This window comes from Lissotriton helveticus, chromosome 2_1, assembly GCF_964261635.1.
Source record: "Lissotriton helveticus chromosome 2_1, aLisHel1.1, whole genome shotgun sequence".
NCBI lineage: Eukaryota > Metazoa > Chordata > Amphibia > Caudata > Salamandridae > Lissotriton > Lissotriton helveticus.
In genome coordinates, this window is record NC_136059.1 from 258,452,081 (window position 1) to 258,478,563 (window position 26,483).

The 26,483-nt window shown below is 45.5% G+C and overlaps 1 long non-coding RNA gene across 1 annotated transcript in view; it reads right to left on the reverse strand.

The window, feature by feature from the left end:
* Positions 1-26,192, reverse strand: part of LOC144819307 (uncharacterized) — a 60,724-nt gene extending 34,532 nt beyond the window's left edge. The window contains exons 1-2 of the long non-coding RNA XR_013607282.1: positions 26,140-26,192; positions 25,998-26,054 (exon numbers count right to left, since the gene is read on the reverse strand). This is a non-coding gene — a long non-coding RNA (uncharacterized LOC144819307). The remainder of the gene's footprint in view (positions 1-25,997; positions 26,055-26,139) is intronic.
* Positions 26,193-26,483: the final 291 nt, after the last annotated feature.

Below are 26,483 nucleotides of genomic sequence, written 5' to 3' on the forward strand. Positions count from 1 at the left end.
TCCCCGATTTACAAAGTGAAGCCTCAAATCCATACACCTCCCTAGATGAGGCGTAAAGACGAGAAATATGTTGTTTCCCCTTTCCATGTGTGCTGCATTCTGCAGCACATATAGAAAGACAAAAACACCTCCTAGGATGGTTTTGTACAGGAAGATGCGACAAAAACAATCCTGCATGCAATGGAAGCACCCTTACACCATGGTGCAAGGGTGTCTATATTGGTGCTAGGCTGCTGAAACTGCGCCAGCTCAGGCAGAAAGGACAGGAATGCCCTGTAAAGCATAAATACAGTGCAGTCCTGCCCTTTCACTTTGGCGTACAAAGCGATACAAAAGGGGATGATGGACGGAGCGTTTGAGCAAATCAAACACTCACCCCCAGTCAACTGATCTGGGTTTAATCCATCACCATTCTTTAGCCCACTCAGCCACCCCATTTCAGACATGGCTATATGCAAATCAGTCTGACCCTTTGCCTCATGGGAAAAGTCCAGCCCGAACTGCCAAGCCATGTCTTCCATGGACCGGAAACAAGTATCCTGGGACCGGTTTCGGATTCATAATCCTCATCAGCCAGGCTATCTTGAATCCAGTGGCCAAGTGAGCAAGGGACTCACGTCTGAACATACCCTGCCACACTTAGGGCGAACAAAGCACTTTGGCGTAGGACAGCACAGCAAGGAGTCTTGCTGCACTGCCCTATGCCAAAATCCCATAACTGAGGGCCTAAAGGACTAATGACAATAAACATTACTCATCATTAGGGACACCTGTGGGATGGGGCCGCAGCACCTGGCGGGATAAACCAACTGAGCAGGCATTAGGGGCTCCCTCAAGACCCCTCTATTCCCACACTAGTTAATTATTTCCCCTAGTCTTTCTCACAAGAGGAGCTGGTTGTTAACGTCTGCAAAGATGGAGCCGTGCACTGCTAGGATTACTGCACCCACAGCCAGTGCAATCCTTAAAAGGAATGTGTATCTTGTGATGGAAAGACGATGGATGGCCTTATATGGTAAATATTCTTGAGGTCTTGTTTGTAATGTTGATTAAATTAATTGGAAAAGTTTTTTCTCAATATTCTTAACTGTAAAAAAAAAGAAGCTTTGGTAAAGTCAATAGGTATGGCCGTGGCAAACCTTCATTTGTTCTTCATTTTTTTGCGCAAATAGGGAATAGACAAAAAAAGTGTGCAAGTAATAAAAAGTTAAAGGTAGCACATAAGAAAGTAAAAATTGTCATATTGCAAACATTAAAAAATATAAAATGAAATCTGAAATGAAAGCAGAAATTGGCCTTCCAGCCCTAACACTGAAATGGGATACATTCAAAGCAGATGTACAAATGTGCAATAACAAAATGATGTCACTCACATTGAAGACAACCAATGGGTGAAGTAGGCTGACCCCCTGTCTCATGCTTTAAGCTGTGGTGGGAGGAAGAAAAATGTACATGAGGCTGGTGGGACAGCTAAAACTGTTCCTAGGGCAGACGCGTTGTTATTCAAATATTGGGACATGATCAAATGAACCTTGCTACAATAGCTGCTCCTTTGTTTACTGTCCATATTTCCACATTCTAAAATGGGGGTGCCTTGCAGTAGCCATGAGCTAGCATGTACACAGATTAATGACCAATGAGGATCTGCAAAAAAAGAGTATTTTTTATTTAAACAAAAAAATGATGATATGTAAGCTTGGTGCAGGCATGAGTTCCAACGACACCCTTTAACTAACTTCTGAAGAATATAACTGCATTAAAAAAGAAATTACAGCGATCTGTGATTCATGGACCAAAATCTAGTCACATAATCTCGAGTGATTTTTTTAAACAATTTGTACATTTAAAGGTCCATGCATCCAGAAATATGGACAATTTGAATTCACAGATTAGAAATTCAATCAAAACATGGTCAACATTGGTGAAGCGTGTCTGCCACCGTGAATAGATGTGCAAACACAAGGGACAGGCACAGGTCTGATCTATGACACCATGAGATTAAATTGGCTGATGATGAAGTTGACTGCCTTCCTTCATCTGTATGTCATAGTTCACAGAAGCACTGTACTATGACGATGCATCTCATTGCAATCAGACTCCGGGGCGATAGGGATTGGAGGGTTTAGGGCCATGTAACAATGTTATGTTATGTTATCTGGTATTTATAATGCGCGCGGCTACTCCCAAGGGTGTCCCAGCGCTCGGAAAAAAAGACCACATAACAGCATACAGAAGATCACCCCACAGCAGAATCCGGCAGATCCTAATGCTGTAAAAGCTGTGTTTTCCGGTTTCTCCTAAATGTAAGGAGGTCAGGTATTTGTCTAAGAGAGAGAGGTAGGCCATTCCACAGCCGAGAGGCGAGCGCTTGAAAGGATCTTCCCCCTACCCAGGATAGCAGGACCTTTGGAGTCGAGATCAAAAGCTGAGCAGAGGACCTCAAGGTACGCTCCTGTATATAAGGTTGAAGTCTTTCCCTGAGGTTGGGGGCTCCAATCTTAAGACAACCTTTAAAAACTAAGACCAGAGCTTTAAAATCAACTCTTTTCCGCACCGGAAGCCAATGTAGGGAAGACAGAAGATGAGTCGTGTGAGTCCTAGGTCCTGTCAAAAAGATGGCCCTGGCTGCCAAATTCTGGATCACCTGCAGTCGGCCAAGTAAGTACTCCGGTAGGCCCAAGTACAGGGAGTTAAAATAGTCCAGTCTTGACACCACCAGGGCCTGAACTACTGTTTTCAGGTTGGAGACTGGAAGCAGGGGGAAAAAGTTCCTCAACATTCTCAACACCCAAAACCTGCGACAGATTGGACTTGGGCCTTCATGGAAAGGGCAGCATCCAATTTGACCCCCAGGTTTTTCACGATGGTAACTGAAGACGAGGGGGTACATGTCCTGCAGCCACCAGGTATGCCAGGTACGATCACTTGTTTAACAGATCTTTTCCATACCCACCTGGCAAGGACCAGTTGAAAGGATATGACATGGCCTTCAACTAGGCTTCTGTGGCGATGGGCAAAGGTAGAAGCAGAGCACAGGTGGAGGGCATAGAACGACTATCAGCTTTGTGAAGTACTAAAGGTCAGATTTACTGACCTTTCACGCAACGCTGTGTAGCAAGGCAACATGCTGTGCTGCGTTGCGTGAAAGGGAGTGCACAGAAATGCACCATATCTACTAAGTTATAGCGCACTTCTGCATTCTCATAGCGCTGGCGAAATTCAGGCAGCCTAGCATCAATGCAGGCACTGTTTCACCATGGTGCCAGGGTCCCTTCATTACACTGAGGATTGTTTTTGTGCAGGAAAGGATACCTTTCAAGGCGATTTTCTCTTTCTATGTGTGCTGCAAATTGGAGCACACTTAGAAAGAGGAAATAACGAGAAGAAAAGATTTTACTCCTTGTTACGCGATTACAAGCAATCCCAGGTTTACAGACCTTTGTAAATCGAATCCCGGGGTACTTGCATGGGAACAACCATGTTCTACCCCTGGAACGCCTCTCAGAATGAAATGTAACCCGATGCAGCCCAAGCCACTGTGTGGTGCTAAATTTATTATACAACCCCACTCCAGGCGGTGCAAATCGCCCCTTGCACTGCTTTGTAAATCTCTACTAGAATGTTACATCGTAGATGTGTCACAAAAGTGGTAAAACATGATTCAAAATGTTAGTAAATCTGGCCCTAAGTCACTGAAGGTTAAACGTGGAAGCAGATCTGTTTTTCCCTGACTCAGGGCACCCTGAATGTTATACCCTGGGACACTTACTGCTTCATTAATGGGATTGCCTCGTGGGATCACAATGCCTTCCCGTAGATCTTTTGTAAGTCGATACACTGAATGTTACACCCAACATCATGCACTAATGCCATCACCCATGGTCTCTGCTGCATACCAGGCGACCTCTTGCAAGGTGCACACCCACCACTTTAGTTCATTATTGTGCCTTTGTTGGTTATGTTATGAAATATGAAATCTTTGTCAACGAAGAGACGCAAAGATAATAAACTGTGTTTCTCAGTTCTGTGTAGCTCTGAAAGCCTTATTGCGTGTTTCCAGTGGAGGCAGGGACAGTCAGGCAGTCTTTAAGCAGTTTACGAAGAAACAAAGGAACCCTATATTTGAGAGGGTATGATACCCAACTACACTGTGAACTGTATAGGTTTTTTCCAAATGGACAAATATATTTATTAAACAAATATTCCAAAGGAGAAACAAAGTATAAATAAAGTCAGTGGGTAAAAACGGGGTTGGAAATCACCAGATTTCCGGACCTCAGGCAATTACTTTCATAGTGACTTCACATATATAATTTTTACAACAGTCACAATGTCAAAGGGAAGCAGTTTTTGAAACCACCAGATGGCATGATATTAGGCCGAGAAGGGCTTGATGTCTAGTAAGGCTCTGGTCCTTACTTGGAGCTGGCCTGTCTGGCTCCATAACTGGCCATGGTTTCTAGTAACGGATGCATGAGCCCTGTGCAAGTCGTGGTTCTGAGCATGTGCTTGGGCAAATGGGGGTAAATAGCACCTCTTGCTGAGCACTTCAATATTGATGACAACTCAAGGGTGGCATTTAGGCCACAGGAGACGAGGTCGGCATGGATACCCATGGATGCCCACCACAAATGAGAGCCATCAAGGCGGCTTTTCCAGACTCTAGCATGGAAATGTGTGACCTGCTGGTCTACTGCACACTGCAAGTGGCCTTCTCAAAATAAGACTGTGGTCCAGGATCCCATCAAATAAACATCTTTTCTGTGTAGGGCACCTCAGCTATAAGCACTGGCCTTTCACTTCCACCAACAGACGTTTGGTGGGTCCAAGACAAGTTAATCTTCCAAAGTAGAGATAAAGGAAACACCTGCTTTCTCACTGGAGGTTAGCAAGTTAGGATATTGGTGAGTCTTGTGGCACTTGCTGAAGCATTTAACTGTGCTGGCATGGCACCTGCCTGCCACAGTGAGCCCACGGACTACCAGGTGTTTTTTCTGGGTCTTTCAAAGGAATTTCCTATCTTGCCCATGTGGGAGGAAGGCACTGACATGCCCCAACGAAGCCAGGACATTTAGTGCCCCTAACGTAAAACTATGAACATATCGACATGAGTAACTCATGAATAGGCTTCTTCTAATCATTAAGAATTATTTTCAAAATGTGTGGCTCTATGTGAAGAAATGATTTCACTGGAGGAGCAGGTGAGGTCACTAGAATGAAACCAGTTGTCTTTGAGGATAATGGAGGGTATCCCACCAGCCCCCTAGTAGTAACCACAGTTTCACAGCCAGAGCTATTGCAGCCACCACAATGTCTGCCGGCAGTACCAAGTTTGTAGAAGATGAGTGCCCAAAGCTCAGGTCGGAAACCAATGACCCGTGCAATTACATGTCGACACACTGAATATCAAGGCTGCGTAGCCTTAAAATCACCTGATGCTAATTTAATCCACTACCCGACACTTCTTGTAGCTTTATTTCACTCTAGCAGGCTTCTGCTTTCCCCCTTTGTAATGTTTTGCCATCTTACTCTTCCTCTGTCTTTCCGCTTTGTGCAAGTAGACCTCACAGGCAACAACTGGCTCAAATTAAGCACTGCCTGCCAGTGATCTGCATACCTTAAGGATCGTCATCTTTCTGAGCTCATACCTAGTTCCCTTACATCAGCTCGAACTGGCCCTGAAGAAACCATAGTGAGACATGATCACTGCACAATTTGGTCATTCGAATTCCCAATTGGTGGTACAAGGGTCAAAAAGTGCAGTGACCATAAGAACTAGGGGGCATATTTTCTAACATTTCACGCAACACAGTGCAGCAAATGAAGATGCTGTGCTGCGTGAAAGAGAGAGAGCAGAACAGCACCATATTAACAAAGATACGGAGCGTTTCTGCTCTTTTCTAGCATAGGCGCACTTGTGGCTGCTGAGCACCAGCACAGGCCCCCTTGCATCATGATGCGAGGGGGCCTGCATTGTGATCAGGACAGTGTTTGTACAGGAAGGGACCTTCCTGCACAAAAGCTGTCCTTTGAGGCCATTTCCTCTTGTGTCCTGCAGAATGCAGTTTACACAACACATGCAAAGAAGAAATAGTGAGTAGAAATACAGATATTTCTCCTATGTATGCCAGTTTAAGGTGGGCATACCATTTTGGCCCAAACGGACAAGTTACTTACCTTCGGTAAAGCTTTTTTTGGTGGATACTGTATCTGCTTATGGATTCCTCACCTTTTAAATTACCCCTTGCGCAGCATTCCATGGAAACGTTTTTCATAGCTCTCCTTCGTCGATGTACCACATCGCAGTAGCGTTGTCCATCAGGACCAGAACTAACTGACCACGAAGGGAGGGAAGAAAGGCCTTGAGAGCCAAACGTGTCGCCTGCAAATCCAGAAGATTGATGTGAAGCAATCTCTCCTCAAGAGACTAAATACCCTTGATCTCCAGATCCCCCAGATGAGCACCCCACCCCAGAGTTATCACTGTGGCCACTGGAGAAGGAGGTTGAAAGGCTTCCCTTGAGAAAGGTGCTTGGAACACTCCACCATAACAGATCTGCTGCAGTGTCTCTGGAGACTCTGACTACCTCCCTGAGATCCCCGTTGTGTTGAAACCACTGCCTGTGGAGGCACCAGTGGAGTGCCCTCATGTGCCAGCATGCATGATTGACCAACAGTATGCAGGAAGTGAATAGACTGAGCAGGCACAAAACCTTCATGACTGGAACAGCCGCTCCATCTTAAACATTGGGATCATAGCATGGATGTCTAGAATCCTCTTAGGATGTGGAAACACACAGCTCTGAGTAGTATCCAGTACTGCCCCTATGAACAGGTTGCGCTGAGAGGGCACCGGGTGAGATTTGGGTACATTTATCGAAAAACCCAAGTCAAGCAACAGTCGAGTTGTTACTTGTAGATGATGCAACACCATCTCCGGCCACTCTGTTTTGAGAAGCCAGTCGTCCAGATAGGGGAAAACAGGAATCCCCGGCCTTCTGAGATGCGATGCCACCACCGCAATCACAGAAAAACCAAAGGTGGTGATGGACGGAGCGTTGACAATACAAACACTCGCCCCCAGTCAACTGATCTGGGTTTAATCCATCACCGTTCTTTAGCTCACTCCGCCACCCCAGTTCAGACATGGCCATCTGCAAATCAGTCTGACCCTGTGCCTCATGGGAACAGTCTAGCCCGAACTGCCAAGCCATGTCTTCCCTGGACCGGAATCAAACTTCCCAGGACCGGTTTCTGGCATTACAGCCGTCTTCAGCCGGGCTTGCTTGACTCCAGTGGCAAAGTGAGCAAGGGACTCACGTCTGAGCATACCCTGCCAACTTAGGTCGAACAAAGAAAAACCCTGCGTGAAGACCCGTGGCATGGACGTAAGACCGAACGGAAGGACCGCCAACTAATAATGTTGAAACCCTACCGTAAAACGGAGATACTTCCGATGCGACTTCAAGATGGGAATGTGAAAATACGCATCCTGTCAATCGATCAACACCATGCAGTCTTCCTGCTGCAGTGCCAGAAGAACCTGAACTAGGGTCAACATCTTGAACTTCTCCTGCTTGAGGTAAAAATTCAAGATCGTGAGGTCTAGGATCGGCCTCAAATGCCCCTTCTTTTTGGGGATCAGGAAATACCCGGAGTAGCATCCCTTGCCCATTTCCTGCTCCAGAACAATCTCTGCGCACCTTTCTGTAACAAAGAAAGAACCTCCTGCTGCAGGAGCAACAGATGGTCCTCTGAACACCAACCCTGACAAGGAGGGGAAAGGAGGGGAACTCCTGGAAAGGAAGGATGTACCCATTTTCTACAAGATTTAAAACCCAAAGATCTGATTTGACAGATTTCCAACTTTGTAGAAAATGGGACACCCCACCTCCTACGGGTCCAGCGTTGATGGAAACCCTTCAGGAGCTGCTGGTGGTGCGCCATGAAGTTGAGACTGCGCCGTACCGGAGCCTGGATGCGCCGGAGAGTAGTCCATCCTTCTCTCCTGGGATGGAATCGGCATCGAGAACATCAGTTTCGGGAGAGCCAAAAGACAAAGCCAAGGGCAGGCTTGAAGGGCACCTGGGCATAATGTTGGGGAACGCCCAAATTATAAGAAAGCGGTCCCACAGGACCACCAGGTGAGCCAGATGGGTGAACTGCCCTAGCAAACATGCCATACATTGCATTTAGAAAATGCAAAGGATCCGCACTTGGAGCCAAGAAAGGCGGGTACTGATCTGGAATCGCATGGTATGGAATAGGCCATGGTTGTGAGGCAGGTTCTGACTGCAGCGCCGGAGACCTGGATCTAGGATCAAAGAAGCCAGAGGCGCTGGAGGCGCTTCCCTGAGTGCCAGAGAGTCCCTCGGCATCAGAGAATGCACCGGAGTCACCTACGGTGAAGGAGAAGGCGAGATGTCATCCTTCCTATTATGCCGCTGGACCAGGGACATCGACTTCAATGACTTGTCCTTCGAAGAGCGACGCTTGGACCCATGACGCCGCTTCTTCTTGTTTTTGGGATGACCTCGAGGTGTGTGGAGTCAGCAACTTGTTCCTCAACATGGACCTTTTCCGACCTCTCTTCTCCTTCCTCGCCAGGGCCATGAACAACTTTGCCTCCTTTTCTTTAAGAGCCTTTGGATTCATCCAACAACATGACGAGCATCCTTCGACGTCATGGTCAATAAAGTCAATCTTCGTGGGGGTCCGTAACTGACATATGGCCCCCAGATTTCCTACAGGGTTTAATACTAGTCTTCTTCGGAGTAGCCATCTTAGAGAAACAGTTTACAGGCAACTGTAACAAAGTAGACTACAAAGAAATGGAGAGTCCTAGAAAAACCATTATGCATCGACGGCGCGGAAAAGAGGGAACTGACATCAGCCCACCGACAATGTCTGCTTATTGCTCCGATGACATCACGCAGAGTTGCGAGCGGAGCTGTGCTATTGTAAGGTCCTTGTCGACATGGGAGAGTTATGAAAAAAAGTTTCAGTGAAATGCTGCGCAAGGGGTAATTCAAAAGGTGAGGAATCCACAGGCAGATGTATCCATCAGAACTATGTTTACAAAATCTTTGTAAATATGACTTTCTGCTAAAAGACATAGGTGGATGCACAGGAACATAATGCCTACATGATGTAAGACAATGCAAGGCAGCACTATGGTTCTATTGCATTACTTTTGTGTTTTATAAAGTCACACAAATTGGGATTTGTGTAGCTTTGTAAGGCCCAGGATAGATTTTATGTGAGGCTGTGCCAAATAAGTGATGCAACCCCAATGCAAAATCTTAGTAAACCTGAGCCTTGGTATTTCTACAAGTAGAGGGCTCTAAGGCCCACATGCATCAAAGCAAAAACCGGTCGCAAACGGGCAGATTCTCAGAATCTGCCCCTTTACGGCTGGTATTTTTGCATTTGGGAAGCATCATCCCAAATGCAAAAATCGCAATTTAAGTAATCTCTAAATTGCGATGACTTAAATTGCCATTGCATTTAAGGAATCGCAAATTGAGATTCCTTAAATGCAATGCATTAAAGTAAAAAAACTAGCGATTTCGCTAATAGGGGGAGCAAATTACCATGAAGTTGAACTTCATGGTAATTTGCTAAAACTTTGAAAAATGCACTAAAGTGCGTTTTTCAAAGTTCCATTTGACACACACACATGCCCTTGGGGCATGTGTGTGGGCAAGATGTACTCATTTGCAAATTTCAGGGGTGTAACAGGGTGTCCTTTTGACACCATGGCACCCTTGAAATTGCATTCTCAATTTGCGATTCTCTAATTGAGAATCACAAATTGAGAATGTCCTCCCTTTCATTCCTATGGGCCTATAGGCCCATAGGAATGAATGGGGAGGTATTCCTTAATTGCGACTCGCAATTTGCGAGTCGCAATTAAGGAATGTTTAGAAATCGCTATTTTTTTAGTGATTTATGCATGCATAGCCTTTTGCTATTCCTTATTATTATTATTATTCGTCGGGGTCCGGTTTAGAGGCTTCTTGCAGGTTTAGAAGCGGATTGCGAACGCTGAGGGCGATGTGCCAGGCGCGCTCCAATCCTCCTCCCGAGACCCATGGTGCTAGTAGCGCCCCATTTTAAAGTGCTGACACACCCCTGAATTTTGGGGCTTTTTTAGAATGAGCAATTGCTCTTCTAATTTTTAAGCACTTTTTCACCCTTTTTTCTTTTTCACTTTCACGCCCCCAGGTCCGGGTGGACTATTAGAGTGTCCATACCGCCGGGGTATAGTCCTGAAGAATGCATTGGTGAATATATACCACAAGTACGGCAGAAACATGTTGACTGATTTATTCCAAATGCGTGGTATTTAGCTGAATTTATTCCAACTCGTAATAACCTTGGCACGTAAATTCAGACACATAAAACCACCTATACGTGTCTTAGGGATCACTCATTAAAAAAATTTTTGATACCCTGTTAGGCACTTTTAAGTTTCTAATTTTCACATCACGTCCTCCCCACACGACCAGCTCCGCAGTCTTTCTGGCGTCGTAGCACACCGAAGAGGCACTCGGTCTCTTCGGTGGGGCCCGATGATGAAGCATGACACTGACCAGGTCGGTGTGTGAGGGCTTTCCTACTCAATCAGAGTGACTGTGTACAAACAGAGAAACCCACTTATCTCCTTGCTCCATATTCCTGGCAGCCTGATGACTGACCAGACCTCTCTTTTCTTGTTGTTTGCTATTCCTTATTAGCCAATCTTTATTTTTCGCTAATAAGGAATCACAAATGGCATTGTTGATGCATGTGGCAGTTAGTTTTCTGCATATCCAAGAAGGAGCAGCAGATTGCATGAGAAGAACTGGTTCCCAGCATTAGGCTATGCTGATTGCTACCTTCCCTTCATACTTGGCAGACGTGTGAAGTAAATCTGAAGAAACTATTGCATTATCTGAATTGTGTGAGGAAGAAGGCCTGCCTGCCTAAGAACAAAGGTGGACTGCAACTTCCGAACCAGAAGCTTAGCATTCATCGACTCTGCACACTGATACTGGGCTTGAGGTAAATAACTATTGGCCTCTGCTTCTGTTGAGGGTAGGCTACTAGACCCTGCTGCCCCATGCTGCATATAGAGACCCTATATGCATTTTCTAGTTGCCTTGGTCAGATGTCTCGTAGTTTTCTCAACTTCACACTTCTGGGCGGGCATTTGGTGGGATGGCTAGGGAACGTTGTTCTGGTTGCAGAATCATTAGAATTTTAATCTGTCCCAAACAGTACTGGTGATATCGCCATGTGAGCTCCTGGACTTACATGGTCTCCAGTAGTGTCCTTTTTTGTAACTGCTGAGTGGCATGTCCCACTTCTGCTGTGAATACTCCACCTCCGGATTTTTCTAACTCAACTTGTAGGTTTGAAGGTACAGGCTTGACACCCTTTTCTTTTACAAACGATGTGGGTCTCAATGCGTTACTAGAACCTTGTTATGTTTTGTGTATTTGTAAAGAGCAATATCCCCCGCCAGGGTATCCTGGTGCTGAGTTGGTGTGTGTGCCTAGCTCTGCCTGTTGTAGGCTGGTTCACTGAAAAGCCAGGTCTTCAGCCTCCTGCGGAATTCAGAGAGAAGAAGGCTCTGGTGTGGAGTGGGAAGCTGTTCCATGCTTTAGGAGTGATGTAAGAGGGCCCCCGTCCTCCTGATCTACTTCTGTATATGAGTGGGATGTGTGTGAGTAAGAGTGCTGCAGAAAAGATATGTCTGGGTGGTTGGTGGATGGAGAGGTGACTGTTCAGGTAGGTGTGGCCTAAGTTATGTATTGTCTTGAATTTGTGTGTGAGGAGTTTGAAATGAGGTTCTTTGTGTATTGGGAGCCAGTGGAGCTGCTTGAGGTGTGGTGCTGTGAGTTCTGTGTGGGAGGCTGAGGATGAGTCTGGCTGCTGAGTACTGGATGGCTTTTAGTCTTCTAGTAAGTTGCTTGGTGATCCCAGGGCACAGGGAGTTCCTGTAGTCCAACTTGTTAGTGACCAGGGTGTGAGTGACAGTTTTTATAGTGTTGCTTGGGAGACATGTGAAGACCTTTCTCAGCATGTCTGGGAGCGTTGACAATACAAGCACTCACCCCCAGTCAACTGATCTGGGTTTAATCCATTCACCGTTCTTTAGCTCACTCCGCCACCCCAGTTCAGACATGGCCATATGCAAATCAGTCTGACCCTGTGCCTCATGGGAACAGTCTAGCCCGAACTGCCAAGCCATGTCTTCCCTGGACCGGAATCAAGCTTCCCAGGACCGGTTTCTGGCATTACAGCCGTCTTCAGCCGGGCTTGCTTGACCCCAGTGGCAAAGTGAGCAAGGGACTCACGTCTGAGCATACCCTGCCAACTTAGGTCGAACAAAGAAAAACCCTGCGTGAAGACCTGTGGCATGGACGTAAGACCGAACGGAAGGACCGCCAACTAATAATGTTGAAACCCTACCGTAAAACAGAGATACTTCCAATGCGACTTCAGGATGGGAATGTGAAAATACGCATCCTGTCAATCGATCAACACCATGCAGTCTTCCTGCTGCAGTGCCAGAAGAACCTGAACTAGGGTCAACATCTTGAACTTCTCCTGCTTGAGGTAAAAATTCAAGATCGTGAGGTCTAGGATCGGCCTCAAATGCCCCTTCATTTTGGGGATCAGGAAATACCCGGAGTAGCATCCCTTGCCCATTTCCTGCTCCAGAACAATCTCTACGCACCTTTCTGTAACAAAGAAAGAACCTCCTGCTGCAGGAGCAACAGGTGGTCCTCTGAACACCAACCCTGACAAGGAGGGGAACTCCTGGAAAGGAAGGGTGTACCCATTTTCTACAAGATTTAAAACCCAAAGATCTGATGTGACAGATTTCCAACTTTGTAGAAAATGGGACACCCCACCTCCTACGGGTCCAGCGTTGATGGAAACCCTTCAGGAGCTGCTGGTGGTGCTCCATGAAGTTGAGACTGCGCCGTACAGAAGCCTGGATGCGCCGGAGAGTAGTCCATCCTTCCCTCCTGGGATGGAATCGGCATCGAGAACATCAGCTTCGGGAGAGTCCAAGACAAAGCCATGGGCAGGCATGAAGGGCACCTGGGCATAATTTTGGGGAACGCCCAAATTATAAGAAAGCGGTGCCACAGGGCCACCAGGTGAGCCAGATGGGTGAACTGCCCTAGCAAACATGCCATACATTGCATTTAGAAAATGCAAAGGATCCGCATTTGGAGCCAAGAAAGGCGGGTACTGATCTGGAATCGCATGGTATGGAATAAGCCATGGTTGTGAGGCAGGTTCTGACTGCAGCGCCGGAGACCTGGATCTAGGATCAAAGAAGCCAGAGGCGCTGGAGGCGCTTCCCTGAGTGCCAGAGAGTCCCTCGGCTTCAGAGAATGCACCGGAGTCACCTACGGTGAAGGAGAAGGCGGGATGTCATCCTTCCTATTATGCCGCTGGACCAGGGACATCGACTTCAATGACTTGTCCTTTGAAGAGCGACGCTTGGACCCATGACGCCGCTTCTTCTTGTTTTTGGGATGACCTCGAGGTGTGTGGAGTCAGCAACTTGTTCCTCAACATGGACCTTTTCCGACCTCTCTTCTCCTTCCTCGCCAGGGCCATGAACAACTTTGCCTCCTTTTCTTTAAGAGCCTTTGGATTCATCCAACAACATGACGAGCATCCTTTGACGTCATGGTCAATAAAGTCAATCTTTGTGGGGGTCCGTAACTGACATATGGCCCCCACATTTCCTACAGGGTTTAATACTAGTCTTCTTCGGAGTAGCCATCTTAGAGAAACAGTTTACAGGCAACTGTAACAAAGTAGACTACAAAGAAATGGAGAGTCCTAGAAAAACCATTATGCATCGACGGCGCGGAAAAGAGGGAACTGACATCAGCCCACCGACAATGTCTGCTTATTGCTCCGATGACATCACGCAGAGTTGCGAGCGGAGCTGTGCTATTGCTGCAGAAAAGATATGTCTGGGTGGTTGGTGGATGGAGAGGTGACTGTTCAGGTAGGTGTGGCCTAAGTTATGTATTGTCTTGAATTTGTGTGTGAGGAGTTTGAAATGAGGTTTTTTGTGTATTGGGAGCCAGTGGAGCTGCTTGAGGTGTGGTGCTGTGAGTTCTGTGTGGGAGGCTGAGGAAGAGTCTGGCTGCTGAGTACTGGATGGCTTTTAGTCTTCTAGTAAGTTGCTTGGTGATCCCAGGGCACAGGGAGTCCCTGTAGTCCAACTTGTTAGAGACCAGGGTGTGAGTGACAGTTTTTATAGTGTTGCTTGGGAGCCATGTGAAGACCTTCCTCAGCATGTCTGGGGTGTGGAAGCAGAATGCAGTGGTGGTGTTAAATTGTGCGGTCATGTCTAGTTTGTTGTTGATTATTTTGAGGTTCCTGGCTTGGGTTTTGGTGTGGGTCCGAGTTCGGCCGGCCACCAGTTGGAGAACCATGGTGAAGTGTTCCTGCTGAAGATCACTGTCTTATTGGTGTTGAGCTTGTGACAGTTGACTTTTATCCAATTAGTGACTTTGATCATGCAGTCGGAGAACTTGTTTTTTGTGTTTATAATTTGCCCGAGAGGGAGACTATGAGGTGCGTGTCGTTGGCGTAAGAGAGAGAGTATTTTGATATCATGTGTGCAGATGCGTTGGCCAGAGGGATCATGTAAGTGTTGAAAAGGCTTGGCACTCTGCAGATGAGTCTGCAGGCTTCTGAGGAGTTAAGTGCCAGGCTGACAGCTTGTGTCTTATCTGTTAAGAAGGAGCAGATCCAGGGGAGGGCAGATCTGTGGGTGGCAATATTGTGCATGTGCTTGATGTGGATGGGGTGTGAGACTGTCAAATGCTGCACAGAGGTCCAGGGAATCAGGGCTGCCATGTCTCTTCTGTCATGGATCATGCGCATGTCATCTGTGGCAGTGATGAGTGCTGTTTCTGTAGTTTGGTTGTGCTTGAATCCAGACTGTGTAGCGTCGAGGAGCTAGTGGTTGCTGAGGTGGCCAGTGTGGTGTGGGTTGATTAGTTTCTCTAATCTTGATCAACTCTTAACCCATACCAATAGTTTATGGCTTCAGGACTAATGGAACTTCAGAAGCCTGTGCTCTTTATACAGACATCAGAAAAATCAGGTTTTGTGACATGTGCATTGAAACCTAATTAATTATCCTTCATCAATACCTGAAACCAAATCACTGCAGGACAGATGTAGTGACTACTTCCCCTTCTCCCCTCTGGAGTGTTACATTGAAAACACCTACTCTTTTACGTATACCTTTACTGAACGGTTATTTGGGGCTACTCTTCATGCATTCAATCCTTTCATACGTTCTGTTGCACCACATAATCACATATTGGTCTTTGCAAACACCTTCCCATAATATAGCAATAGTAATAAACTCCCATGGTAACTCATTTTTTTTAGCTCTTTGACTGGCCCCATAATCCTGCTTGGGGTCTTATGTGTGACTAGGAACGCACTGAAGTCTTGTTTTAGTTTCCTATAACACTTAATGCCTTGCACAATCTACTTATATACTTTTACATCATAATGTGAGGTACTGACTGTTATCTGTCACCTAAGTGTGTAATGTGGGCTGAATGTCTAACTTCACATTACCTCTAAGAAAAGAAGCCCCTTTATGTTGAACAATATTGGAGAAAAGAACCCAAAACACCAGCATACGTTTCACATATCTATTTTAATTCTAAATATAATCAATATGAAAATATGTATTTATCAAATCTCTCATGAAAAAATACTTTCACAAGAAATATATCCTTCATCCTTAATTTATGATTTTGTAATGCAGAAACATTTCAGAAACAACCTATCCTGTCTCTTAACATCCAAAAAAGATTATTAATCATGTTAATTCCAAGAACCTACTGGTGTCTACAAGTACAGTTCATCATCCATTTGTTGACACTGCATTTCTGCTACTTTTTATCCATCAGTGTAATAGTCTTTATCGGGACGTATTATGTTTCAACAAATCATTTCACCATTGGTAGGATACATAATCTCATATTGCTGTAGTTGCTTATTTATTCCATTGAACCCACCAAAGGCTCCTAACTAGCTTCTTTCTTTATCTGAGGGTGCGACATCATATATACATTATTAGGACTGCAAGGAAATCTCAACTCTCAATGAGATTAGGCAAAATATATCAAAGTGACTTGACCAAAATGCTCCTCGAAAGTACAAAACGGGGTCAGCTCTATACACTTTGATTTCCACTTTCTCAGCCCACAAACAAAAGAGGAGCTTTTTCTATTACATATTAAAATCCAGGTCCACTGGAATTATGCAGCAGAATTGGACCACATTATTCAATAGGGTTGATTAAATTATGTGGTAAAAAAACGCAAATTATGTAGCACAGTGCAGCACATTTGGTGATGGTATTACTGTCCAGGAAAAGATTACACCTTATTAGTACCAATTTAACACCCAATTACAGCAATAAGCAACTGAAAGATGAACCCAAGAAAAGGTTCCCACATATATACCGATGACATGAAAAATTCACCTGCATGCGAGAGAAAACAAGGAGCTACTCTTATCCAAAGATCTAGTTGTAATAGAGTCTTAAATGCGCCAAGCAGGCCTAAAATCTAAATGTCAAAAGAACAAGTTACTTACCTTCTATAACACTTTTTTCTGGTGGATACTTATGCCAGCAACTAAATAAATAAGTTTGGACCCAGTGGTCGGCACTGCCTCTTTTAGCCTCTACCCTGTCTAGAGGGACCATGTTTTTGCCTAAAATGTAAACTCTCCTGCCCTTTAAACAATGTACCTTTTCTTCCCAGCACCAGAGAAAGTCTCACTCCTCTCAGCAAACAAACTATCATCCCAAACACCTCACGCACATACAGCAATGACTTACCTAGTGTATGCTACATAGCCTTTATTTTAACACCAGGTCCATCCCCAAACATGCAATAGAAATATGGGACTTGCTCACACACCTGCTACCAGACATATGTTTTATCACCGAGAGGTGGCTAAATTCTCAGGTACTTTCCTGCTTTCCCATTGTGCTTCCTGACAACTATAAATTGGATTTTTAATTTTTTTTTATTTTACAGAGTTTTATATAGTGCAAACTTGACCAGAATCGGATATCAGAGTGCTTTACATAGCACCAGTTGCATTACATGAGGACACATTCATTTTTGCTAGGCACGGGGAGATTAAGTGATTTGCCCAGAATCACAGGATGTTCAGCGTCATTGCCGAGACTTGAACCCAGTTCCCCAGATTCGAGGTCGGACGCCCTAGCCGTAAGGCCAATTCCTCTCCTCCCGAGTAAGGCCTGGTGGGGGAGTAGCTATCACTTTCTGGGACACTCTTTAAGTACATCTAATGGACTCAGTGCTCACCGACTGGGCAGAGATAACGTTTTTAAAAGGCGATCCCCCTACCCCCCCATGGAGATATATGGAAAGGAGCCGTAGTCTATCGTCCCCCTGGTCCCAATAAAGATTTTAGTCCTCTTTTTACAAGATCTCCATCGAGACATGAAGGCAGCTGTTAGTTACTCTGGCAGTCTTAAGGTTACTCGATTGTTCCCTTTTCTGAGCGGGGTCTGTCAGGGTTATATTTAGGCCCCTTTCCTATTTAACGTATATATAAAAAACCTAGAGACGGTGCTTCTGGAGACCAAGGTGGGTTACCCCCAGGTGGGACGGCGTGGCCTCCCGGTCCTGCTATATGCAGACGACGCTGTCTTGAGGGCTACACTGTTAAATTCTTTTGTACAATTTATGGGAGACCAGGACCTGTTTGTCAACAATTCAAAGCCCTATGTTATGCAAATAGGTGCCCTACTCTAGTAAGCCTTACATCTTCAGGTAGGGTCTACTCAGGTCCCAAGAACAAGCATTTTTTCATACCTTGGGTTTCTGTTGGACGCCAAAACGAAATGGGGCTCCTAATAATTTGCAAGATGAATAACCTTACCATGGAGATTGCAGCTGTTTTTAAGTTCACATCCAGATGGGGAATATTATAGCTTTATACGGCCAAGTATATCTCAAAACCTCTGTATAGTAGTGATATCTGGGATTATTCTATCACATACGATCTCCAAATTGCTGAAAACAATTTCTTGAGGCAGCTTTTATCCGTTCCCCAGGGCACCCCCACCTTCATGGTCCACGAGGAGCTTGGCTTGACCCATATCACTGATCTGATAGCTTACCGCCCGGTATCACTAGGGCTAAAGCTCTGGGTGGGCATGCAGACATCATTAAACAAAATGATTTTAGGGGACTGTATGACTCTCGATCATATCTCCTGAGTTCCGTGGCTCAAATACATCGAGGAGAGTCTTATGAGCATGGGGAGAGGAGACCTTTTAAATAATCCCGAATTGACTAACCAGAAGGACTTGATTAACATTAAGGTGACTTTTTTTAAACAGCAGTCAATTGCCAGGGAAGATAAGGAGTTACTGAAGCCTAGTGTACGTTGTTTTATCATGTTAAGAACTGCGCAGACTGCGGAACCGTACCTATTAGGGTTCGTAAATTCCTATGACCGTTTTTTACTGACCAGGTTTTGGTTCGACCTCTTCCATCTCCTCCTTGCCCATCCAAGGGGGCAGTGCAAGGGAAATGCTTCATTTGTTGATGTTCTGCAGTTTTTATGACTTACCTAGAAAGACCTTTTAGTTCCGATCTTGAAAAAGGCTAATTTTAAGCAAGAGCGCCCTGCTTTTATCTTTTTACAAATGCTCATCGGCACCACTGTTTTTTATGTGCTTAGTTTTTTTTAATCTGTTGTCAGGCTTAGGTCTAGTTGTGACTAATCACCTTGTTTTTTTTTATCATTTTACTTATGGCACTATGCAATTTGTAATGTTCCACTCACTTTTCTGCCAATCTAATGCTTTTATCAGATGGAATTATCCGTTGTTAACCAGAGCGATTATTTTCTACCTGGTATTGTTTGTGTGATTTGGTGTTATTTGTATTGTGTTTTTTATGCCCAGCTTAGACCTTTATTGCAACTGACATGTTCTGAGGATTGTTATCTTATATACTTAATGTGCGCTTTTGTGCTTTTATTACAAGAAACCGAAATGGATTTTTTGATTCGATTAGACTACCTTCTGAAGTCCAGAATCCCCATCAATGATCTGTGTCTTGGTGGATCGGTACCTACATACCTTCCAGACAAGATCCAACACTGAGTATACTCTGCTCTCACAAAGCATTATCTCTTTGGAACCAAGAGAAGGAACTGGCTCACGTCTCTGGAGCAGCCACAGTGGTCCCATTTTCAAGTGGGTGACAGCAAACTCACAACTTACCTGATTTCTCACGAATGTTGAGCATTTATTCCACCGCCCCGTCATAAGCGAGAAATCAGAACAGTTCCATTGCACTTTGCCTATTTGTTTAGCGCTGTACGCTATGGACCACTATTGTTAATGGTCACACATCACAACGCTACCTTCCTCTCCACATATGTAACCATTAGGCATCTACCATTGAACCAATTAATCTATATAGTGCGGACTATACTGGAAAATAAACATATTGTATTAACCAGTTTTGATCGCCACCATTTCGTAAGGCAATCACCACCCACCTAACCAGGAACTAACCACGGCACATGGACTCGCCAAAACCATGTACTGATCATCTCGCCAGCACAACCCATCAACGCAGAAAGTCATGTGGGTTCTAGGTACTAATGTAAGCTATTTAATGATCAGCTAATCCATTGCAAATAGTGTCCTTTACCTGTTTCCTCGGGGTGTGTGCACCTGTATGTGTGTGTTATCAGTTGTGCTTGCAAATCTGTATCAAATGTCCCTCTGCATGTTTACATTCTGTATAAGATCTTGCTTTCGTCACATTTTTACGCAAAGGTGAAACATAAATCAACATAACTTTATAGTTCAAGATTTACATAAAACATCATGAAGGTTGCCTGGAGCCCCCTCACGGAACACTGAACCTTACTTTGAAACTAAAACCACAGTCACCTCTCTTTTCAGGTAATGGCAAAGCCAACCCTCCCCAACTACCCATCCAACGGAGGTTTAGGGTCCCCTTCTGCCCCCCACCTCAACACTGATCTCTAGTGCTCATTAGCTGCAATTGTGGTGGACGTGGCGACTAATATTTACCCTCTGTAATGCTCTTTCTTTTAGAGACTCTATCTAACTGCAGATTCCTTACCTTTTGAAAATTCCCCAGGCATCAGACTGGATCCAGAAGATTTTCAGCAGTACACCTGCGCACCAACAGGTGGTACCAGCAACACCGTGTCGACGTGCTTCCATGCCAGACGTGACATGCACTGGCCTATAAAGGCACTACCCATGTGCGCTGACCTCAGTTGCTTCCTGACTTTTCCACGCCCCAAGGCGCTGAACCAAAATCAGATCAATCGTGACTAGTGTGCAGATCTATAAGATGCCGCCTTATTATATGAAAGAGCCTGGTTAATGGGATGGGGATGCAGAGAGGATCTGTGAGGAATGTGCGGTTAGTCAGTGTCTACTAGAATGTGTATTACCGAAGTTAAGTAAATTGTTCTTTGGATAGAGACTTCTAACCGCAGATTCCTTAGCTTTTGAATAGATACCAGTAATGCTGTGTTTCTCACCTTCCCCTCCTCTTGCCCACCTTCATTATCTGTCTACCTCCCCTGCTCCTACCCCCTCCCCATAATCTCTCCCCTTGCTTGCTTTTCCCCTTACGTATTTGTGCTTATTGTTTATCTCGACCTTACAAGTAAATATGTTGCCATGCTCTAATAACTGTGTAACCTTTGTAACGATGTAACCTGTAACTATGATCTGATCCTCATGTAAAGCGCTCTGATACATCCAGGTCTAGCCAGCGCTATATAAAACCTTTAAAATAAAATAAATAAATAAATAAATAAAATACCTTCTAGGAGCTGGGTCTGTGACCTGGCTCAAACCAAACAGTCCACAAGGATCGAACGAGCAAAATGCCCTTCCAGTCAGACCTGGCTGAGTACATAGTAGTGTCTTGTGCACATAGGGAGTGACTCCCACATAGCACCCTAATAAATGTCCAGAACAGGCACCCCTTCTGCCAATGTAGTGGAAGCAGCCTTTTCTCTGGTAGAATGAGCCTGGGAACCTTCAGGAGGCTGCTTTTGGGTGTGTGTGTGTCAGATCTTTATGCAACGTACGATCCAGCACAAGATGGTGCTTTTCAGCCCAGCTTTGTCTTTCTTTGCTACAGAGAATGCAAAAATAGTTGATTGTCCACCTGGTGTTCCTTGGTGCGATCAATATAGAATTTAGGAGCACTTTTCATATCCAGCCGATAAAGTCTCTCTTCCTCCTTAGAGGGATGAAGCATAGCAAAGAGCATCGGAAGGGTGATGTTCTAGCTAACATGAAAGGGAGTCAGTGACTTCGGACTGAAGGAGGCTTGAGTACGCAGAACCAGCTTGTCTGAGCAGAACGTGGTGTAGGGTGGGTCAACAGACAGGGCCTGTAACTCACTCACCCATTGCGCTCATGTTATGGCGACAAGCAATGCTGTCTTGAGGGTAAGTAGCTGGTGACAACAACTATGGAGAGGCTCAAAAGGAGAGCACATGATGAATGTGAGAACCAAATTCAAGTCCCATTGGGGCATAACAAATGGACAAGAGGTTAACATATGTTGTAACCCTTAAGGAAACACTACATAATTGGTGATTTGAATGAAGAGGGCTCCATGGGTAATGGTAAAAAGGCCAAAGGAGCTGACAGGTATTCCTTTACAGTGTCCAAGGCAAGATCTTACTGGACTAGGTATACAAACAAAAACACTTTGAATTGTTAGGCCTGCAGTGGCTCGATCTGCAGAGAAATGCGACAGGCCACAAACTTGTCCCAACAGCAGGCGTATACATATTTGGTTGACGGATGCCAAGCTGCTAAGATGATATCAGTAACTACAGGAGGAAGATCGAAAAGCAATCAACTAAGGGCCACGCTAGTGCCAATAGCTCTTCTCAGAGAGTCAGTGGTATCAAGCTCACAGAGAATGCAGATGTGGTTGCATCACAACCCTCCGGCATACCTGGAGAAAGGATGGCATGGGCTTCCCCTGGGACCATGGGTAACAGAGTCCTACAAGGCCTTAGAGGCAACTCGCCTTCATATAGCGAAGGGCCAAGAATCTTGAGGAGAAAATTCTTTTATCGAAGGTTCCTATCCTCTTCGATTCCCTGCCAGTGGGAAACAAGTTTTGATTTGCCTTACTGGCCGAAGCCTGCACCACAAGGTTCTCAACGTAGGGTGCTGAGTAAGATAATCTGGGTCACCCACAGTAGGGGGGTGGTGCATGGCGCTTAACCAGTAGGTCCCCAAAAGCATGTCGGTCAGAGCCTCATTGAAAGAGGATTGCTGATTTGGTCAGGCTGAAGTACCTCAGTCAAGGCTTTGGTCTTAGCTTTTGGAGTAGGAAGCTGAAAATGGAGAAACTCTGCCAGCTTTCGAACAACTGTGGCAAAGGAGGTGATGTCTTCAGTGGCAGGGCCTAAAGGGTGGGGGGATGGCAGTAATTTTGATTATGCCGCTGTAATTTTTCTAAATTTGCGTTACTCTTTTTGACAGGGAATTACCAATAAATCTGTGATTATGCCTGCTCTCATAATTAACAGCAATTTGGGGGGGGGGGGGATTAGCACAAAAATTTAGAGAGCAAGAGCGGCTGCTTGTGCTGCTGTTCATGTTGTTTTGCATTTAAAGCTATTCCCTTAATGCAAAATGCATCCTCGCGTCCATGTTGGACACAAAGATGCATAATGTGCTAAGAAACTAGTGCTAAATGCCTGGAGTACATTGGGGGGAAATCCTACTCAAAGCGCACATAAAGCAAGTGGCCGCTCACATCGATATTCATGTTCTGTTGCATTTAGCGCTGTTTTCAGTGCAAAATACATCTTTGTGACCATTTTGGACACCAGGGGGGCTTTTGTGCTAAATAAATAGTACTAAATACATAATTACATAATTTTTGGCTGCATTTCACTATTGGGCACGTAGCAGAGAATTAACTTTGTGGGCAGGGATTGTAGGGCTCTGAGGCGGAAGAGAGGTCCTGATGAGGTGTTCTCAGTGGAAGACTGTTTTTCCCTGGAGGCCCAAGTAGAGGAGAATTATACCGCCCTCTGTAGAAAGATCACCCTGACCCTTGATTCTCTTGCGCCCCCTAAATCCCTTCGGAGCAGAGGGAGACCTTCTGCCCCCTGGTTTGGGGAGGAACTGAAAAACATGAAACTTGACTGTAACCGGGCTGAGAGGAGATGGAGGCGTGAATATCTTGATGAGGACAAAAGGTCATGGAGATTAAAAATCATAGAATATAGGAAGGTCATTAAGAGGTCGAAAGCCAAATTCTTTGCCTCATTGATACTTAGGGCTCCAAATAGCTCTCGCAGTATCTTCAATATCTTTAATAGCCTAACTAAACCAGATTGCTGTAAAAATGAGTTCCTTCCGTCTCAGGTGCTCTGTGTTAACCTGGCCGGCTTCTTTCACGATAAAGTTGCCACCATTATTGAGGAGTTGGGGAGGGCTTCTTACCCCTTTGAGGGGGCGAATGCTCTGTCGTCTTTTACTGAGGACATCAGTATGACGGTAGCAAGTGGTAGCGCGGAGGAAGCTGCCTCTGGGTCACTTTCTGAATTCCCTCCCTTGCAGTCTGAGGATTTCTGCAAGATAGTGGACAGTATTGCATCAGGCTCTCCCCTGGACCCGTTGCCATGTAAAATCTGGAAGGAGTTTGGGGTGGAGCTCTTTCTCTCACTCCGTATGATTTGCAATCAGTCTCTTGCTGAGGGGGTGGTGCCAGGTCAATGGAAGCAGGCTCTAGTGACACCACTGCTTAAGAAACCCTCCCTTGACCCAGAATGTCTTAAATATTTTAGACCTATATCCCTTCTCCCGTTTCCTGCTAAAATAGTAGAACGGGTGGTGAGTGGCACGCTGTCTGCACACCTAGAACAAGCTAAGCACCTGGACAAGGAGTTTGGATTTCGACCGGCTCATGGCACCGAGACGGCTTTCTTTGGTGACCGTGATGGATGAGCTTCGGGGGCAGGCAGACAGGGGTCAGGCAGCAGTGTTGATTCTGCTTGACCTGTCTGCCGCCTTCGATACGGTCAACCACAAAATCCTTCTGAGTCGGTTAAGAGAGGGGGGAGTTTCGGTTGTTGCCCTTAGGTGGTTTCATTCCTTTTTATCAGGCAGGCAGTGTCCCTTCCTCCCTACCAATCCGCCTCTACACATGCCTCAGGGTTCGACCATCAGCCCTATTCTTTTTAACGTTTATCTGAGACCCCTGATGGCAGTCATCAAGCGATACAACATCAAGGTTATTAACTACGCTGATGACACACAATTAATCCTCTCCCTTGAGGGAGAGCAGTCAACTTCTTTAGAGGGCTTTCACAGCTGCCTGCAAGACATGTCGCAGTGGTTGAGGGAGAACTCACTACAATTCAATGTAGCTAAAACAGAGTTGCTGCATTATGATATGGGTAGGAATCCCTCTGAGCTGCCATGCAACTTTTGGCCCCCAGACTCTTCTAACCTTGGCCAACCTGTTAAGACAGTTTGTTACCTGGGTGTGACTTTTGATTGTAACCTCACCCTAGAGGTGCATGTTACGAAAGTGGTGGGCTGCTGCTTGGCCATTATTCGCTCTCTGAGAAAGATCTTCCCTCTATTACCCCATCATTAGCCTGATAGCACGAATAATCTCAAACAACAGTGGTCCCATGCACATTTAGTGAACAGAAAAAATGAATATAGACAAAATTGATCTATATTGGTTTAGACATGTCCAGCCGGACAGAGGTCGCAATCTTTACTGGATCAAAAAATAAGACAAAGAATTCCTTCAACAATTCACCGTAGTGGGCACAAGCCTGTACCCAAACACATACAGATAATTACTGTATACAGAAGAAAGAAAACAAGGCTTATTAGGCAAGAACGAGGGTTTCTGTGAATTATAGTAAAACAGAAAATCCAAAAGGCACCTTTACACATACATAGTACATATTATACAATCTGTATAGGGTGCACATATAAGTCGACGGCGTTTCGATCCCGCTAAGAATTCCTGGGGATCATTATCAGGACAATGGAATGAAGCCTAATAATTATTAGCCTCTGTTGCCTAAAAAGATGGGAAGGAAGGAGAAGGTATCATGAGCGAAGGAAAAGAACTTCAAAAGATATGCTCGAGCGCTTGGTAACGTGCACGTAGACTATGCTAAGTTAAAATCAGTACCAAGCAGGTGAATGAGCGGTGTGCATGGAAGTCGCAGTGCCAATTTCTTAAAAAGGTGAACGGCGCAAGAAGTGGTGAAAAGGTGTTGAGTCATACACATTACGTAAGAGAACATTAAAAACTGATGATCTAAACGGCGAAGGTGTGTGGATTACCCAGTGGACGTCAGAGAGTGTCCAAACTTGCACGTTCTCGGCTGAGTGCGCAGGCAATCACTATCCACTATGAATGGCATACATACAATAGAGCTTCCAGAATTTAAGGAGCTAAATAACCAAAGCTGTGAATTACGGCACAGTGAGGGGCCGTACTGTGGGTAATTGGGTGGAATGGTTGCAAAGGAATACCCAATGGACGTGAGGGACAACCATCCATTATAGTTCCGCAATAATGAATCATAAACATGCCACACATGATGGTTCCGCAATAATGAATCATAAACATGCCACGGAAGATGTGAAGGCTTAATGAAGCGGTGAAAGTGCTCCGGACATAAATAAAGGAGCTGTGATTTGCGGCGCGGTGAGGAGGCAGTGCCGTGGGTCGGGGCTTACCTTCAGGGCAAGAGCTGGCATGCTCAATAAGGCGGGTAGGGAATGGAATGGAGCTGCCCTGGGAAAAGGAAAGGGAGGTTAAAAGTACGGGACCCGTGGTTGGGCGAGCGGGGCGGTGAGGGGCTCCGTAGAATTGACTTACCAGTTACGGGGGCTGCAAGGGGCGCGTCAACTTGATCCCGTGTTTCTAAGGGGGCCCCTGTTAACAAAAGCGGGCATTTAGGAACAGGTACGATCTGGGATAAGTATTCCATTAGAGGCGGTGCATGACTAAGGGGGCTTACCGGGTAAGTCGGGGTGTGTTCCTCCCTGGGGAATCCGTAGCGTTTCTCCTGAAAACTGCAAGGGGAATCAGCAGCTCTCATAGGCTGAGTGCATGCATAGCAATAGAGAAAGGACTGAACCGGGATAGGATTGGCATCCATCTTGCAGAGGTAGCTCTGCCTGGAGGAGAATGGGCATGGAAATAGTGGAAGGACAACCAAGGATTAGTCCTGGGAGACATCTTGGAGGGGTGACCCACGTGTAAGGTGGTGTTCAGTGATAAGAGAAAAGGAAAAATGACAGAGGAAAAGTGAGAATTCAATACAGAAGAAAAATGGGTAAAGTTCCTGTTGACCAGCCACTT